Source organism: Chlorocebus sabaeus, chromosome 12 (assembly GCF_047675955.1).
Source record: "Chlorocebus sabaeus isolate Y175 chromosome 12, mChlSab1.0.hap1, whole genome shotgun sequence".
NCBI lineage: Eukaryota > Metazoa > Chordata > Mammalia > Primates > Cercopithecidae > Chlorocebus > Chlorocebus sabaeus.
This window is the reverse complement of record NC_132915.1, coordinates 27,954,903-27,974,887: the sequence shown is the minus strand read 5'-3', so window position 1 is coordinate 27,974,887 and position 19,985 is coordinate 27,954,903. Positions and strand designations below refer to the sequence as shown.

General features: G+C 41.9%; 1 protein-coding gene across 5 annotated transcripts in view; it reads right to left on the bottom strand.

The window, feature by feature from the left end:
* Nucleotides 1-19,275, bottom strand: part of APBA1 (amyloid beta precursor protein binding family A member 1) — a 226,858-nt gene extending 207,583 nt beyond the window's left edge. For 3 of the 5 annotated variants that reach the window (XM_007969446.3, XM_073021532.1, XM_007969449.3), the window contains exon 1: nucleotides 17,976-18,181. The gene's annotated coding sequence lies outside the window, so the exon portion shown is untranslated. The other 2 variants (XM_007969448.3, XM_007969447.3) reach the window with 2 other exon arrangements.
* Between the last annotated feature and the right edge of the window lie 710 nt (nucleotides 19,276-19,985).

Genomic DNA, 19,985 nt, shown 5'->3' with positions numbered 1-19,985 from the left:
TCACTCCAGGAATACACCAGTTAGGAGCACTCCAGCCTTGGTGACAGAGCAAGACCCTGTCTCAAAAGAAAGCAAAGAGAGAAAAGAAAAGAATAGAAAATCTGAATGGACCAATAATAAGTAATGAGACTGAAGCAGTAATAAAATGTCCCCCATCAAGGAAAAGCCCAGGAACTGATGGCTCCACCACTAAATTCTACAAAACATTTAAAGAATAATCAATACCAGTTCTTCAAAAACTATTCCAAAACATTGAAGAGAAGGGAATACTTCCAAAATCATTCTACAAGGCCAGTATTACCTTAATACTAAAACCACACAAGGATACAACAACCAAAAAGAAAACTACAGGCCAATATTCCTAATGAATATAGATGCAAAAATCTTCAACCAAACACTAGTAAACCAAATCCAAAAACACATTAAAAAGTTCAGTCACCATGATCAAGTGAGATTCATCCCAGGGGTGAAAGGATGGTTCAATACAGGCAAATCAATTAACATGACACATCACATTAACAGAATCAAGGACAAAAACCATATGATCAATTTAATAGATTTAATATATTTAATAGATACAGAAAAAGTATTTGATAAAATGTAACATCCCTTGATGATAAAAACTCTCAACAAATTACATACAGAAGGAACATACTTCAACACAACATGATAAAGGCCGTGTATGACAAACTTGCAGCTAACATCATGCTGAATGGGAAAATGTTTAAAGCTTCTCCTCTAAGATCTGGAAAAATATAAGAATGTCCATTTTCACCACTCTTATTCAACATCATACTGGAAGTCCTAGTCAGAGCAATTAGTCAAGAGAAAGAAATAAAGGGCATCCACATCCGGAACAAAGAAGTCATATTGCCCCTATTGGCAGATATGAATATATATACATATATACACATGCATATATATTCTATATATACATAGAATATCTATATAGAATATACATATATATTCTATATATACATAGAATATCTATATAGAATATACACACACACACACACACACATACACTCTCAAAGATTCCCCCGAAAAACTACTTGAATAAGTAAATAAATTTAGGAAAGTTGTAGTAGACAAAATCAACATGGAAAATTAGCAGTATTTCTGTATGCCAATAACAAACTATTCGAAAAAGAAATCAAGAAAGCAAATCCATTTACAATAGCTACAAAATAATAAATTACCTAGGTCTAAATTTTAGCAAGGATATAAAAGATCTCTACAATGAAAACTATAAAACACTGATGAAAGAAACAGAAGACACAAATGAATGAAAACATATCTCATGCTCATAAATTGGAAGAATTAATATCATTAAAATGACTGTATCTACAGTTCCAATACAATCCCTATAGAAATACCCATGGCATTCTTCACAGAAATAGAAAAACAATCCTAAAATTCATATGGAACCACAAAAGACTCCAAGTAACCAAAGCGATCTTGAGAAAAAGAACTAAGCTAGAACAAAATTACAGTTAGATAGGAAGAATAAATTCTGTTACATAGTAGCATAGTAGGGTGATTACAGCTAATAACAAAGTATGATATATTTTAAGATGAGTAGAAAAGAGGATCTTGAAAGTTATCGCCACAAAGAAATCATAAAAGTTTGAGTGACTGCCATGCTAGCTACTCTGATTTGATGATTATACAATGTGCACATGTATTAAAGCCTCACACCGTATCCCATAAATGTACAATTTTTGTGTGAATTTTAACAAAATTAACAAAAACAAGACAACTTTAACACTACTACACACTTAGCAGAATGCGTCAAGTTAAACAAATGGTAGGAAACCAGGTGCTATCACCAATGTAGAACCAACCACAATTCTCATAAACTGCTATTGGGAGTATAAATTGGACAAAGTAGTCCCCACTTTGGAAAACTGGCAATATCTCTAAAGCTAAATGTACACCTATTCTATGACCCCACAATTCCATTCGTGAGTATATACCCTACAGAAATCAGTGGAGATGTAAACCAAAATAAACATATAATAATATTCACAGCAAAACAACCCTAATGTCCTTCAACAAAAGAATTGATAAACTCAGTATATTCACACAATGGATTAAACAGCAAAAAAGGAATGAATCATGAATTAATCTCTAAAATATTAAACAAGAAGTCAGATGCAAAAGGCTACATACTATGATTCCACGTAGATGAAGTTAAGAACAGGCAAAACTGCTCTATGGTGACAGAGGTCAGAGTAGTGGTTACCTTTCTGAAAGTGGTTGATATTGACTGAGAAGGCACATGAGAGAGCCTCCCAGGGGCCAGAAAATGTTATATGTCTTGATTCAAGTGCTAGTTACATAGGTTTTCAGATATGTGAAAATTTAGCAAGTTATACACTTGATATTTCTGTTTCTTCACTATTCAAGTTACATTGCAATTTAAAAACATCAAATATTAGATGAGAATTTGAGTTTTTATTATTCTGGATGTATTATGTGACTAGTAGTCAAACTCTTCACCACTTAAGACTAACCAGGGCTGGGCATGGTGGCTCATGCCTGTAATCCCAGCCCTTTGGGAGGCCAAGGGGGGCGGATCACAAGGTCAGGAGATGGAGAGCATCCTGGCTAACACAGTGAAACCCCATCTGTACTAAAAATACAAAAAATTAGCTGGGCATGGTGGTGGGCGCCTGTAGTCCCAGCTACTGGGGAGGCTGAGGCAGGAGAATGGCATGAACCCAGGAGGCGGAGCTTGCAGTGAACCGAGATCACGCCACTACACCACTCCAGCCTCGGCGAAACAGCAAGACTCTGTCTCAAAATAATAATAATAATGATAATAACCGGGAGATCTAAGAGACCTGCCTAAAATTTTATTCCAATGGGGAAGAGAAGACAAGTCTGTTAAGTGGGTAGAAAGAAGCTGTAAGAGAAGAACTAGAGATGATGGCTATTTGCATCCCATTGAGTCCAGCCCATTCAATAAACCTGTTACATATAGAATAGAAAGCAGTGGATTTTGTTTGAGATTCCTTGAACAACAAATAGTGTTTTCTGAGTCTGCCAGTTATTACTTAGGTTTTCTGTTTACTATTCAGTTCCAAAGATTAACTCTGATGTGATGACATGGGAACCATGGTTGACACTGACATCAGCAGTTTATTGACCTGTGTCTAGTGTTAACATCCAAAAATATTGTGAAAGACAGAAGTCCCCCTGCTTAGCCCAATGATATCAACATTAGCCCCTGGCTGACATTATCCAACTAATGATCACAACGGAGTGAAAGTATTCATTTTGACTAAGACAGCACTTTGCTAGATAATACTTAGATGGGCTAAATACCAACTATTAAGCCTATTTTTATGAAATTATAGGAATTCAGATACTTACATATATATCCATGTGTGTATACATATATATTTAAACATTTTACTACTTTAGCTTTACTTTAGATTCTACTCTAGCTTTTATTTTGGGTGACTCCCAGTTTAAGGTAACAAATTTACCACCTTAATATCACCAATTACATATTTTTAATCTTTTCCTCTGAAGACCCCACTTAAATGAGTATAAAGGTGCACATCAGGTATAAATCCACAGAGAATGGAACAGGGAATATTCACAAACAAAAGATTCTACCACATTTTCTTTGAGATGACTGAGCTGTAGAACCCCAGGGATGCAGGCCTACCAAAGGATGGGGTGGAGAAGGCTCTGGAAACGGGAGGTTCACCGATGCAGAACAGCTGGATCCCCAGCCCTCTGCTCCACACCACACACGTGTATCACTAGGAGCCAGCAGCTACTTCTCAGGAAAAAGACTGGCATGTGGAGATTCCCAGTGGAACAACCTAATAGCTCCCTTGGCTACCCTATAGAGAGGCCCGCTGATGGACAATGTTGTCCTACTCAAGTCCCTTCTTTCTCTTTTCTCTTCTCTTCTCTTTTCTTTCTTTTCTTTTTTTCTTTTGACAGAGACTTGCTTTGTTACCCAGGCTGCTACGATCTTGGCTCACTGCAACCTCCACCTCCTGGGTTCAAGCAATTCTCCTACCTCAGCCTCCTGAGTAGCTGGGATTACAGGTGTGCATCACCACGCCCAGTTAATTTTTGTTTTTTGTTTTTTGTTTTTTTTTTTTTTTAAGTTAAGACAGGGTTTCACCATGTTGGACAAGTTGGTTTCAAACTCCTGATCTCAGGTGATCTGCCCGCCTTGGCTTCCTAAAGTGCTAGGATTATAGGCGTGAGCCACTGCACCTGTCCTCAAGTCCTCACTTTCAATGTGCTTTCCCACCCAACATCCAGCACCTATGGCTCTTTTTGGGAGGGCTGCACTTGCTTCACCCTTTCATATCAAGAGCCAGAAATACCTGAGAATTTATGTGCCCCCACCACAGACTCCCTCTCTTAACTGAAGACTGACAGGTATGGAGTATGAAACACCAATCCCATAGATTCAGGCGGGGATAACCCTGAGGCTGACTTACACTCCAGAGCTCCCCCACCCCACACAGGATCAGGCTGAAGCCACTCTCTGCAGTACTTTGTTTGAATGAGAGCATACCTTTACTTGACTTCTTCCCCTTCCCTTCCCAGTTTTTCCTGAGAGCATCTCCTTAATAGAGTAGTACACATACACACAAACCCTCTTCTTGGTGTCTGCATCTGAGGATTCTGACCTAAGACATCTGCAAACCACACCAACTTATACAGACCTTCTGGCCAGCTTCAGTGTCACAGTCCCTACATATGAAAAGACAATCAAGAATAAGCAGACTGTGCTGAAAAACTCCAGCAGGGAAGGGAGTGATCAACATAAACAACAAGATGTAAACACTGTAATTTCCCAAGTGGGAGAAGCAGGAGATGTGATAGGAGAGGGAAAAATTAAACACAGAAAGATTAAAAGATTCACTGTGCAGATATCATAATAAATGACACCTGAATCATCCACCTTCGTATGCACATTCTCTTTACTTCATCAAGGGGAGCCTCATTCCACATAAAAAGCTGCAGACAGGTGGATAATTGCCTACCCATCACCATGTAGTCCTCTCTAAGCCTGCCCTCCCTGCATCACCCCATCCCCTCTGCATCCATCCACTAAATGTAATTTTGAAAGCAGTCTTTGACTGCCAGTAAGTACCACGTTGTGTTTCACAGGGAGCAGCTTAGACATAATAGCAAACAAAATCCTGAGTCTCTCATCCTCCACTCTTCCCAAGCAGGTTTCAAATACCTCACATGACTTAAATGTATAATAATATGCACTTTTAACACTGGCTTAACATTCTATCTTCAGGACTAGACATCATCTACCATAGCAGTAACAATTTATGCCAAGTCAAAGGACACCTCATCATTTATTTTACATGTGTCAAGAATCTGTCTTCCAGATTATGGAAAATTTATATATTTTGGCAGGCTAAAATACTTAAGCACTTAACTGAAAGCTGACTTAATTGTTCCTTTCCTTAACAAATTTTAGTAAGGAGTAGATACCATTAGTGATTTTGGTCCCAAGCTTCTAATATATTTATTTCTTCCCACCCCTTAACTACATACCCACGTGCACACACATATGCACAATCCTTACTATAGAGTAACATATTCAGCATAGACTATGTGGAATAACACACCCCTGCCAAAATTCCAGCATCCAGTTTCTGTCCATTTTGAGAAGAAAAATGTTAATTTATATATTTTCTAATAATTCCACTTCCAAGTCTATACTTATTAAGAAGAAAAACAGGAAGTATGTTCAAAGCTTTGCTCTTAGATAGATGTGCATGATTCCTCAATACATGGTAGGGAAATACAAAGATAAAGTACATTCTACGAGGTCCTCTTTATTTATAGTCAAATGCATGGAGTTCTGGTCCCCATGTTAAATTCTGGGGAAAGCACATCACCAAGGGCTGCTGGCAGCTGAGGCATGAAACACTTCAGCCGGTTCAGAGTTCCCTATAGTGACAGGATACCCAAGGGAGCAAAGCTAAACATCTGGCCACTTTAGTTATCCTCTAACAAGCGCTTTTCATGCTGAAATGTTGGTTTTGTTTGTTTGCTTTTCCCCTCTGTCCTCCCTGACATTCTTTTCCTTTTATGGTTAATAGCAGAGGGGGGAAATACTTTAAGGCAAGAATCTCAAAGCCTTACATTTAATCACAAAATCTTAACTCAATCATTCCCAAAGGTTTACTACAGAATAGGTGGAATTTCCTTTAAAGATGAAAAAACAGGATACATACAAAAGCAACAGATTTTTAATCCTGATTTATTCAATAAATATTTCTTGGGCATATAGAATATACATGTGGGGAGCATACTATACGTATGCTATTATCTTTCTCAGTGTTAAGGGAGATGAAAAAATGAGTGTGTGGGTGGGTGCATATTTTGAAAGGACAAGAGAGATGGAAAAGATGAGCATGAGCTGCTGGAATCCAGAGTGGTACAAAGCACTGTTAGAGTTTAGATCAGGGGTCAGCAAACTGAGGTCCGTGGGACAAATCCATCCCACTGCCTGTTTTTGTACTGCCTGGGAGCTGAGAATGGTTTTTATGTTTTTAGATGATTGAAAAAAAATTAAATGAGAAATCAACATTTTGTGAAGCAAAAATGATGTAAAATTTGAATTTCAGCATCCATAAACAAAATTTGATTGAAATACAGTCACACTAATTGGTTTACATATTGTCTACAGTTGCTTTTGCACTACAAGCGCAGAGTGGAGAAGTTGTGGCTAGAGACCATATGGCCCAGAAAACCTATTTACTACCTGGCCCTAAACAGATAAAGTTTGTCAACTTCTGGTTTAGAGGAAAGAGACACTAGTGATTAGAATTAGGTACGGAGTCACTTCCATTCAATGTCATGATGAAGGAAGTGAGAAATCTACCTTACTTTTCTGTAACCTTTCATATTTCATTTGACCCCAGTGACCCTGTGCAGGAAGAGACGGGAAGGGAAGGTTTCATCATTCCCCCTTTTGTAGCTGGAGAAGCTGAGGCTCAGACCAACCAGGAGACTTGTTCACTGTTGATGGCTAATTATGGCACCACTTTATTCCAACTCGCTCTGAGTCCTTGCCACCCCACAGGGCCAAGAACGGAGAGATGTCGGTGCAACAGTGCTACGGTTTGAATGTGGTTCATCCCCACCAAGATTCATGTTGAAATTTAATCCCCAATGTAGCAGTATTGGGAGGTGCATGGGTCATGGGGGGTGAATCGCTCATGAACAGATTAATGTCCTCCTGCAGTGATGAGTGAGTTCTCACTCTTACAAGAATGGAATCGTTCCCTAGACAGCGGATTGTTAAAAAGAATCTGGCTTCCTTGGTTTTTCTCTCTTGTTTCCTCTTTCACCATGTTATCTCTTTGCACACACTCGCTCTCTTTCCACTTTCCACTACGAGTGGAAGCAGCATGAGGCCCTCACCAGATGTAGCTGCCTGGTCTTAAAACTTTCCAGCCACCAGAATTGTGAGCCAAATAAACTTCTTTTCTTTGTAAGTTACCCAGCCTCAGGTACTCTGTTATAGCAACACTGAATGGACTAAGACAAACAGTAACACACACACACACACACACACACACACACACACACACACCCCAAGTAGGATGAAGGCATCATAAACAAGAGAGTCAAGATGGGGCAGTGGGGATGGGAAGGTACTGCTGGGTCCAGAGGACAGAAAAGACTCCAGGACCAGCAACCGTCTGGGGCCCATTCCTATGCCTAGACCTGAGGCAAACCCCCTTTGTCCTGTCTTGTAGCCACTGAGGAACCTCTGAGAGCCTCAAAGTCCTATCTGCAATATAAGTTCTCTCCTGATGTGGTTATGAAGTGTAAATTAGGTCATTATGAGAAGTAAATGAGTTAGTTGTGTACGGTCCTTAGCACAATGTCTGACACTTTGTAACTTGTTTTTAGTCACTGGATGGGGAATCTGCTGAGCTTTTAAAAAAGGAATTTATGGCCGGGCGCGGTGGCTCACGCCTGTAATCCCAGCACTTTGGGAGGCCGAGGCGGGCGGATCACAAGGTCAGGAGATCGAGACCATGGTGAAACCCCGTCTCTACTAAAAAATAGAAAAAAATTAGCCGGGCACAGTGGCGGGCGCCTGTAGTCCCAGCTACTTGGGAGGCTGAGGCAGGAGAATGGCGTGAGCCCGGAAGGCGGAGCTTGCAGTGAGCCGAGATTGCGCCACTGCACTCCAGCCTGGGCGACAGAGCGAGACTCCGTCTCAAAAAAAAAAAAAAAAAAAAAAGGAATTTATGTGTACTTTACAAAGCTAGACTGCCATAAAGAATATAATCACACCTGAACATAAGATTAGGTTAGGCTTTCATATGACCTAACACTATGGAAGCATTTCATCTGTAGAACAAATTCTAGCTCCTTTAGGACAGAACTCTTCCACAGCTCAGGGAAAAACGATTCTTATATATTCAAGTTATTTGGAAGGGAAGTGGGCGTAGAAACTATTTTCACATCTGGGAAGAAATATATTAGGTTAAAATTTAGAATTAAGTAATTAACTAAACATCCAGAACTCTAGAAGCTAAGAGACAGCAGCTAAGAAGAGAGGCAGGAAGAGAGAAGGACAGGAAAGAAACATGAGGAACCAGCTCAGCAAGGATGTTGTGGCTCAGTGACTTGACATGGTCCCCATAGCCCACAGATCTAAGAACCAATCTATTCTTCCTACTCCACTTTCCCTTTTCCACACTAATATAATTTCTTCTTTTGGAAATAAAATGTCTACTCAAAAATAAAGTTTCTCTCTGTGATTACTGCATCATATGTCCATACCACCAAATATCCAAATATGCTAACAATTCAAAAAAAGGAAAAAACAACTTTTGACATGAAATTATTTCATACTATAAGAAAATGAGCACTCTTCTGATAAATGTAATGCAATAGAGCAGTGTTTTCTAAACTGCATACTAGGGTTCACTAATGCAGAGATTAGTTCAGTGGGTTGGCAAACATACAGAGCGGAAGAGAATAGAATAGAAAGTATCAGAGTGGATTACACATAATAAAGGACAAGTATTGCTGAGTAAAACTTGTTTCAGTGATGTGCGTGTGTGTTTACACACATTCATCTATGTTGCTAGCCTATCATCTAAATTGTATTCTTACCAGGAATCATGGCCAAAAATGTGTAAAAGCCACTGTAATAGAATGTTACCCACTTTAGTAAAGTCCAGTATAAAAGCCCAAATTCACTGAATAGCCAATTTAGGGGGTATTCTTGTCAAGTGGAATTTCCTTAAATGACTCTAAGCTCCTCCTCTGCTTTTAAAATATGCTACAATTTACAAGAAAAAGGAATTTATGCATATCTTGTCAATTATATTTCTTCTTTAAAATAAAGTGTACCTGTTAATAAATACAGAATTGATCTCTAAATACAAAATTTATCAACAGTCAAAAACATAATGATTATATTATTTGGAATGGTGACCAATTAATCCCTTTAGGAAATAAATCATTGCTGTATTTGCTGTAGTTTTCACACTAATTGTATACTAAGTAATCCACATGGAACAGAAGAGGAAGTTGAAAAGGAAACTTAGTGGGCAGGGATTGGCTTTGCCACCATACCTTGACAACCTCCTGTGATCACTTTACACATGCAAAAAGATGAGATTCTGTCCTCCAAAAAGTGTATTTCAGAAAACAGAAAGTTGCCTTATGTATAAATGCTTGCAAAGTCCCCTATATTGTGGGGTATTCTCTTAATTGCCTTCTTCTGAATGCCGAAAACCCTGTTACCTCCAAGATAACAGAAATTGAAAGTCATGTAATTCAGTAATAGCTGGATGTGATGGCAACTGACTTTAAAGAGAGAAACCATGTCAAAAATATATTACCTGGTAAGACTGCAGATTTCATGAAAAGGAGGTGTGTGTTTCAGAGGTTACTTAAGAACTATTTGGAGAAGGTAGCCGGAAATAAACTCAATCAACACAAGATAGGGATACTTCTGAAGGCTATGCAATTGAAACAAGATAAATGACTGAATGAATAAAGAGTAAAGGAGGCCATGATTTTAACACCAATTTAAGTAAATATTCCTGGGGAAGAGCTTTACAGTTGCTTGTTTTGAATGTCTTTACACAAGACATACAGAAGTGCTAGGTTGCAGAGATCATAAATATACTCCTATAGGAAGAAAAGATAAAACAAACATTCTTACATTAAGTGAATGAACACACAAGGTTTGGAGTAAAGTTTGTGGTAGTAGCATCATACAGAAACTCAAGAAGTACTACATCTCAAAAAAGTTAGATAGAAATGAACATGACAAAAGTGACCTAATCATGATAAAGACTCTAAAGTCAAAAAAGTTTGTGAAGTATTTGAAAAAATTATTTCATAAAATGTGAGAATGGAAGGATGTCATATTTCTAAATTATTAATTTTATATAATGTGATTTTAATTATATGAAAGTAAACTAATAACTTAAGAATAAGTAAATACTTCACTCTGCCTATATTCCTAGAATATGCATATTCAAGTTGATACGAAGCCTCCTTAAAAACGCTCTGGTTGGAAAATTTAGGGCCACCCTATAACAGAGGGTACCTTACACATGAACATATATGGTACTCTGCATCTCAGATAACTGAGGGTGGCCAATAGTTGGCTTGTGAGTGAACAGAACTGCAGGCAGTTGTCGCAATACATTAAAAATCCTTAAATTAAAATAACTGCCATCAAACCAATTCTTATCTGTTAAAAATTCTTTATGATACCTCTGTGCTGTGTCAAACAGGGGTCCCATGTCCACTTCTGAGTTCAGCTATAGGTATATCGACAGTCTCCACATACACTGACAGTTTCCCACTTCCACCTGGCTCTGCCTCTCTGCTTCTCTGCTCAAGGGCTTTCTTTGGTATCTCTGGAGCTTGCTCAGGCTAATATTAGCAGCCCTAAAGTACTGAAGATTTAATATCTCTAGGGAAATGGTGGATAAATACCCCAGTTTCTCCACTGCTTGGTGGACAATCCTAATGTGCAGTCTACATGATGCCAGCAGAGCCAAGCCTCAGCTGCCCACAGTGGTAACATGCTCATTAATTCACCTCTTAATGGGCTTTCTTCCCTCTCCTGTCTCATTTTCTCCATTCTCTCACTTGTGCTTCTTGAGGTTGTCTCTCAAATAAACTATTGCGAACTCAAGTCCTCATTTCAGGGTCTGCATGCATAAACTGCTTTAGCATCATGTGGCAATTCTGTGTCCTCTGAAAAATAGCTACCTATCTGCAGAAATCAAGGTAAACGAGCTTTACCCTCATTCTTTACACCTGAGTTACTTAAATCTTTGGAAATTTCTCATCAATTTCTCTCTGTATTTGATGATCCCTTACTAATGCAGAGAGTCATTTTGTGTTACAGAGTATACCCAGATGAACAAAACAAAGTTCTAGCCTCAAGGACCTTACACTTGAGAATGGAACACGAAACAAGGAGGAAGAAAAGAAAGCAATATTTAAAGAAGATTCAGACCACAGAAGAGACGTAAGTTCCAAGGAGCAGAACTACTTCCAGCTGACTAGTATTTCATCACTACCCAGACAGAATCACGCTTTGTTTTCTGACATGATTTCGGCTCACTGCAACCTCTGCCTCCTGGGTTCAAGCTATTCTCCTGCCTCAGCCTCCCAAATAGCTGGGACTACAGGCATGCGCCACCATGCCTGGTTAATTCTTGTATTTTTTGTAGAGACAGGGTTTCACCATGTTGGCCAGGCTGGTCTCGAACTCCTGACCTCAAGTGATCTTCCTGTCTCAGCCTCCCACAGTGCTGGGATTACAGAGATGATTGTTTTCTAACTTAAATATATTTGATTGAGGACATTCATCTTTTTATAAACCCAACACTGATTCATAGGTCAGCCCAAATACAGTAGATGGTAATACAGCCTTATGGGCAACCAATTCAAAATGAAAGGCAAAGCATTTTATTGTGAATTCCCTAAATGACTGCTCCATCTATCAGGAGTGATACCATGTCCGGGTAAACTGAGGAAACCAATAAGGTTCCCCCGCTGTCCCTTGAGGATGCCAAACATATTCCTATCCAGTCTTTTCATTTTTGATATCCTCTCTGCCTAGAAGGCCCTTCCCCAAATATCTGCAGGGCTTACTACTTCACATCTTTAAGCTCTTCTGCTTAAGGTTTTCCCTGACCATCCTATATAAAATAACATCACCCCCCACCCACTATTGTCAAGTCTATTGCTCTCTCTGTTTTATTCTTCATCACAGCACTTACCACCTGGCATATTATGTAATTGCTTATTTACTTCTTTTTAATCTCCTTCCACTAAAAGCTCTGTAATATTAAGGACATATCCCCCCCCTCCTCTATATTCCTTGCACCTAGAATAGTTTCTGGCCCAGAGAAAGTGTTCAATGAGTACATGTTGAAGAAATGAATAAATTTCATCATTAAAACCTCAAAACCCACCACTCATTACAGTTGAAGTTCCATAAACTCACCTGGAATCATGACATAATCCCATAACTCAAGGATCTAAAGGGTTCACAATTATTTTGTGAAAAATGTGGAGTTTTTAAAAATAAAGTTTCAATGTATATATCAGGTATGAATAAATAGTTTTAATTCTATCATAAACTTGTACAGGCCACAAAATGCAACTCATTCAATGTCCATTGTATAAGAATGAAATCCTGAAATTTAAAATTTTAGATAGTGTAGCTAGCTTACTTAAAAAAAAGTTTATTCATGTATTCACGTGACATATGTATATTGAATGCATATTAATATCTGCATATTAATATGGTGTTGGGTGAGGTGCTATATTTGATTTTTCTTTTGAAAACTGACTTTACATGTAAAGTAAAATCATATTCTACCATTATAGATAGAAAAAGCTCATCCTTTAAAAAACAATTTACATTTTTCCCCATTGTTTTACTATAAACTTCTTAAAATTTAGCTCAGATCTCTGAGAGAGAATATTTACAGGAAATACAAGTGGAGTCTTTTATTCAGATAATTTTAAAGATAAACATTCTATTCTTTTTTACTGCATTTAAGGGAATGAAGAACCACAAATGCTCACTATACAAAAATTACTTAAGTAGTTGTCAAACTCCAGTTATATAGTGTTAACTGGTTTCACTATAAATTCATGCTTTTCAAACACATGAGGTCCTCATGGTTGGGTAAAGATCTTTTATTCACTCCTAAATGACTCACTGCTCTGTTTCCACAATGCCCACAAGTCTTTGTCATTCTACTCCTGGCTTCAACCTGCCCATTTCTCTTTTGACTTCACTTAAAAGACTGTGGCCGAATTCCTTTCTTTCCACCTGGAAATTCCTATGCTTCTGTCTCAAAAGAATCCTTCCTTTGCTTTCATCTAGTATACTCCCATCTTCTTGAAGACTTAATTCCCTCAACTGAGCCTCTCCCTTTCATTTTCAATCTCTTTTTTCCTCAATGGATTGTACTCCTCAGCTTATAAAGCGGGCTCAAGTCTTCCTAAACTAAAAATACCACTTTCCCTCTACTACACCACTGTTTTGATATATCATACTCTCTCTCCTTCTCCTTTACCCCCCAACTTACTGAAAATGAAGTCTGTTCTCACTGCTTTCCATTTCCCTTCCCCCACCCTTCCCTTCAACCCTTGCCCCTGGCTGCCACTTCCACCTACCACAAAGACAATGGAGGAAAGCCAAGAGTCAAATCCAATGGCTTTGCCTTGGTTGCACCCTCACCCATTGGGTGTGCTGTGTGAGTGACAGGGGCTCTCCTCACCCCTGCCAGCTTTCATGACACTGTACCACTCTACTTCCATCATTTTTCTCCAACTGCCCTTGTTTAACACGGTTCCTGTCCTCTTCTTTCTCTTTCCCCTCCAACATACGGACATCCCTCAAGGATCCTATCCTTACCTTTGCTGCTTCTTTCTTCATTTTCTTTATCAGTGATTCCTGGGATATCAAAATCACTCCTAAGTAGATGACTTACAAATCTCCTTGTAGCTCCAACCTCCCTCTGTATTCTAGTCCCTTAACTTGGATAAGCCTGTCATGCTCAAAAAGAAACTTCTCTCCTCTTCCTTATCCTCTGTTATATCTTCTTTCTGAAAATGACCCAACTGCTCTCTCAGCTAAGCCTGACAATGATCTTTGGCCTCCCTTTTCCCTCCCACTCTCCAGTGACTGTTCAAGCTCCTCAGATAATTCTTGCACACCACCTCTTAGGTGTGTTCCCTTCTTCCCTCCCACTGCCTCTTTCCATCTTTCCCCTACTTTGACAAAAGGGTCTATCTGGTCTCCCTCCTGCCAGTCTTTTCCCATGTCATTCCATCCATCATAATACTACAAAATTATTGCCCCAAAGCACAGTTCTGATACTGTCAATCTTTCTCCTCACAAATCTTCTATAGCTCCCCAGTCCTTACTGAACAAAATCCACACTCCTTAGCTTGGCGTACAAGTTGCTCCACCACCTTGAACAAACCTCTCTTTCTTGCTTTATCCCTCATTACATCTCTTGGCATTCCTAGCGCTGCAGCCAAAGCACACCATTTTTTTGTTCCCTGTGTAGGCATACACCTTCCACTGCCAGGCCTGTGCTACGCTGTTCCTCCCCCAAGCATGCCCTTCCTTCTCTGCCAACCCAAATGCCACCTTAATCACAGCTCAAATGCTATATCCCATGTAACCTTCCCTGATTCTTCCATCAGAAGTCATTTTGTACCCTGTGAATTCCCACAGCCCTGCGGGAATACTGCTTTTTCAGCACTTAATCATTTTTTCACTATTTTTACAGCTAGTAACACATATTCCTCTTTTCTCCTTCTAGACCAAGATCCACCTCTGGGCAGGATCTAAGACTTAGCATTCTTTGAATCTCCAACTTTTCTCAACATTCCCTGTCCCCTATCCAAAGGTACAGTGGGTCTGAGATGCAGGAGGCAAGATGTTTGCAAATTAATTATTGTAACCCAGAGAGTTAACTTCAGATTTCATTGCTTGAAATTCTCTCAGTTTTAGCAACAATTACTTCTTCTTTGTAGGCTAAAAGTCCTATCTCCCCAAGGTACTACAGTTAATTCCTTTTGGCCCCAGAGGTCATTTTCAAATATCTCTTACTCCTAAGTCTTCTGAAACAAACAAACAATAACAACAACCAAAATGAAAACAAAAAACAAAACAAATAACAAAAAAAATCCTTAAGAGACTCAATAATGGTAGAGAAAAGCACTGATGCTATTTTAAGTGAAGGAAAGGCATCCATGCACAAAAAAATGGCTTGCTGTAGGCCACAGCAAAAGGTACAACCATTTACCAGAGCTGTCTCATGAACCTTATACCAGTCCAATCTTTAGAAAAGCCAGATATTGCATTTTTAAAACTATCAACCTGGGCAACGTAGCGAGACTCTATCTCTGAAAAAAATAAACAAATATCTGGGTGTGGTGCCATGTGCCTACTGTCCCAGTTATTCAGGAGGCTGAGGCAGGAGGATTGCTTGAGCCAGGAGTTTGAGGCTGCAGTGAGCTATGATCACACTACTGCACTCCAGCCTGGGCGACAGAGGAAGACCCTGTCTCAAAAAGATAAATAAAAATAAAAATGATCACATTTATGTTAGATAAGAAATCACTGATTCCTGAGTCATCCATTGTGCTGCTGTGTAATTCCTCTTTCTCTAAACAGTGTATTTACCTGGTAATTCCTCATATTATTAAACTTTCTAGTAAGACATTTACATCCCTGGTCTTACTTGCAAATATAAAAGATGATGACTTTTTTTTTTTTTTTTTTAAAACCAAAACCTCTTAGAATGGCTTTTAAATTCCATAAGTACTTTTCTCAGAAAGGGATTTGGCATAACGAATAAGAGAGTAAAGAACTAAGATTCAAAATTCATTTTTATAAATCGATCCTTAAATCTTGGACGAGAGCCAACAACCAACCTCATATTAAAATCTTAGAAGGCTTGACTTGAAGAACATGGGGAAATTTACTTTACATTGACAGCCTCAAGAACACCTAGTCTATATATCATTAAATAAGATATATGGGAAGAAAAAAAGCATATGTGGATAGTCCTAGTTTTATTATTTTCAATGAAACAACGATATCGTGCAACCTTTGCCATAAAAGAACGCAAAACAAAAATTTTAAAAAAGAAAAAGAAACCTCTGGTGCCAACACGTTGTATATTTACTTGTGTGGCCATGACTGCTACGGGCTTTTTGAAGAGAACTGGGCAGCCAGTTTGGATTCCGATAGCAATGCAGTAGAATTTAAGGTGTTATGACTAAAATATGTCCTAAACAGGTTAAGCTAGACATACAACATTTTAATACAGAAGTGTTGAGATACTCATGAATACCGCAGGAGAAATACAGGCGAGAAGGAATCACACTGCCCTGGATACACATGAATATGCCATCTTCCTGCCTATCTCTACCCAACCCTACACACACCTATCTTTACCACGCAGAGACAATTAAACAGCCATAGACTCGATGCATTTATGTGTCCTTGTTCCCACTGGGTGAGTTATTGCCAGCCTGACATTTTTCCAAATTCCCTACTAGTGGGCTATATCAGGTAGGAAACAGGGACTTTACTGACCTGGGACCCCATCACTGTGGGTCTTGGGAGATTTCAGTTTCCAAATGATACACGGCACCACCTAGCTATTGTGACAGCTGGGAGAGTGGATGTCACCAGCAGTAGAAATAAAGTATCCTGTTTCCTGAGGAAAACGCCCTGGCTGTGCGACGCTGACCAGGTGGGCACCAAACACTTCTCCGTGTGATATTTTTCTTCTTTTTTAAAGACTGCCCCCCGCCCCACCGCATCTTTCTATACGTACACACCTCCAGAGTTCATTCTAAAAGAACCAATACAAAGACCATCCATCCTCTAGCCATAAGGTTTTCAGTGCTTAAATGTGGAAGGAGAAGGTCTAGCTAGCATTGAAAGTTGTGGGGACAGGAAGAGAAATCTGATCATTCAACACTATTCTCCTTCAGGTCAGACAAGAGAAAAACAATAGAAACTGCAGAGTCAGGGAGTACAAGACCCTTATGGAACAGGTGCTAAGCAGAGAAGTAGTATCAGAGGATGGAAGCCCCCTTCAAAACCGGGTACACCAGCAAGCCCAGAATGCGTAACGGTTATCCTATTTCCCTGCCATGTGCCTCAAAGCAACATGCTCACTTTCACATCCCCATGTCATGAGGCCAGAGGAAGGGGAAGCGAGAATCCCTACACTGGGCCATCCACACGCAGGAGCAGAACAGAGACTGCTCAGAGTTGCAGGGTCAAAATAACAAACACTGTACCACAGCCTTAGCCGGTGACATCAAGTCAGGGCAGCGGCAGATCTCTGGGTTTGGGGCGCTGTTTGGGGAACGTGGATGCAACCAAACGCGTACACACACATACACAGAATTTTACAAACCCGCCCCACCCCACTGCCTCCCTCCACACTTCACACACCAAGTGCATCCTGCCCACCTCACCGTTTCCATCATCACATTCTTTCTCCAGGAGAGTCAGCCGAGAGATGAGGGATCCTAGCGGGGATTCCTGGAAATGTCACCCCCCAACACCTCCGTCTGCCACCCCCATCCCCTCTGCTGTACCTTTTACACACACACTCTCACACACTCACTCCTGCCATGACTGTCATCAGGCCCGCCTGCTGCGCCCGAAGCCTGGCATCCGAGCGGGCACCGGACCCCAGCCGTCTCGCCCGCAACGCCGCCTTACCCCGCCTCGCTGGCTGATGGTTCCAGGCACTGCCCCTTGGATGTCGCCTGCTGCCCCCGCTCCTCCGCACTATTGTTCCAGGCAGCCCCTCTCGCGTCCGGGGGCGCCCTTTGGCTAGGACCCGGGCTCCTTCGGGGGCCGCATCAGCGCCTGGCACCCCTTCTCACCCACCCCTCCCTGGCTGTGGTACCTTGCCTGACAGCTGGGTCCGCGGGCCCGCGGGAGCAGGCGGCGCTAGTGACAGCGCTGGTGCCAAGCCTGGGAATAAAGCTCCGCTCCAGCCGCTGCTACCTCCAGCGCCACCATCTTCTCCCGCCGCAGCCGCCGCCGCCGCCGCCGGGACCGCAGCCGCCCTCGCCCAGCTCCGGCTCTGCAGCCGCCGCTCGGAACCCTCCGGTCCCGCGGCCCCACCCCCTTTCCCCACCCTCTCTCCCGCCCTCCAGCTCTCTAGCTTTCCCCTCGTGACGCGCGCCGGGGCCGGGCGGGCCTGCGAGGGAGGGCGCGGGGGAGCGCGCGCGCGCACGCCGCCTGCTAGTAGCGCCCCTGCCTCCCACGCCCACTCGCGTGCGCGCGCGGCCCGCGAGCCCGAGGCGGCGGCGTCGCCGGCGTCCTCCGTGGGCCGCTGGCCGCAACTCTCCTGCGTCGGCGCCGGTGGGCGTGCGGGACACCGGCGCCTCTCGCCTCCCCTCGCGTCCGGGTTCCGAAGGGCCCGCCCTGCCTGTGTTCCACAGCCCTATCCTCTGGCTCCCGGCCAGACGCACGGAGGGGAAAATGCGGCTGCATCCCCGAGGGGACTGACGGGGACCTCCACCCTCCTCGGTGGCAAACCAAGGGGTCCCCAGTTTCCTAGCCAGGAGCTGTGGCCAACCTCTGCGCGAAGCAACGGGCCACGCTGCAGGACCACGAAGCCAGGCAGCTGGGTCGACTCCTGCAGGGTGTTCTCTCGTGAGTGACTCCCGAGCTTTCCCGCTTCCCAGGCCCCTTAGATACCGCCTGCGCTTCAAATCCGGAGATTGACGGCGTCTCCGGAATACGCCGCAGTGCTGCGAGTTCCCCGCCAGGGGGAGAGCCGTCCGGGCTTGGGCCTGAGCGAAGCGGGCCGGGCTGCAGTTCTCCAGGGAAACTGCCCAGTCCCGCCACGGACAGCGGAGAGCCTGCGGATTGTGAAGCCGGGGAAGGCTCGGCTTGGTTTTCCTACCCGCTCCTCAGTTCTGGTTGATCGGAACTTAAGAGTGTCTTTGAGCCTAGCATAGGCTATCCGCCCTAGATATGGCTCCTAGCTCGAGAGGCCACCCTTTGCAGCAGGGACCAGGTGGCAGGTGCTGTGCATTAATGAAAAGCTGTGGGCTAGACAGGCCCCGAGAGGCCTGGGCTCTGGCGCTAGTCCCACCTGTAATTAGCAATGCAATAACTAAATCATTCCCCGTCTTAGAAACACAGATTTTTCCATAATAATGTTATAACGCACAAAGCCTAGTAGTTTGCAAAGACCTTCCAGACATATATTCTCCTCCAGTAAAATGAGGATAAGTGCTGGTTATCCAGATCCCTTGGGAAATGCATCTTTTACCACACCATGTTTCCATAGTATTTTAAGCACTAATGTCTCCAGAGAAGTCTGGGGGTGTAGCCTAAAGCATTCTGAAAGTCTTGTTTTAGCTTTAATATTCGTATGAATTCTGCATTGTACTTCGTAATTTTTTTTCTTTAGTAAAACAGCTATCTTCTCAAAAAGATCTTTTAGTAAAATTTAAGATTATATACTAGGAAGATGTATGCTTGTCCTGTGACATTACTCATTTTTTTTTCCAGTGAATACTTATTTGGCATATGTACGGGCCAGATATGGTCCTTTTCCACCAGAGCTCACAGTAGACTGAAGGAAATAGGTATTCAACTATTAGACTGGCCAGGCACGGGGACTCACGCCTGTAATCCAGCACTTTGGGAGGCCGAGTACGGCAGATCACTTGAGGCCAAAAGTTTGAGATCAGCCTGGTCAACATGGCGAAACCCTGTCTCTACTAAAAATACAAAAATTAGCCGGGCGTGGTGGTGCACGCCTGTAATCCCAGCTGCTGGGGAAGCTGAGGCATGAGAATCGCTTAAACCGGGAGGCGGAGGTTGCAGTGAGCCGAGATCGCGCTACTGCACTCCAGCCTTGGCGTCTCAAAAAACAAACAAACAAATAAAACAATCA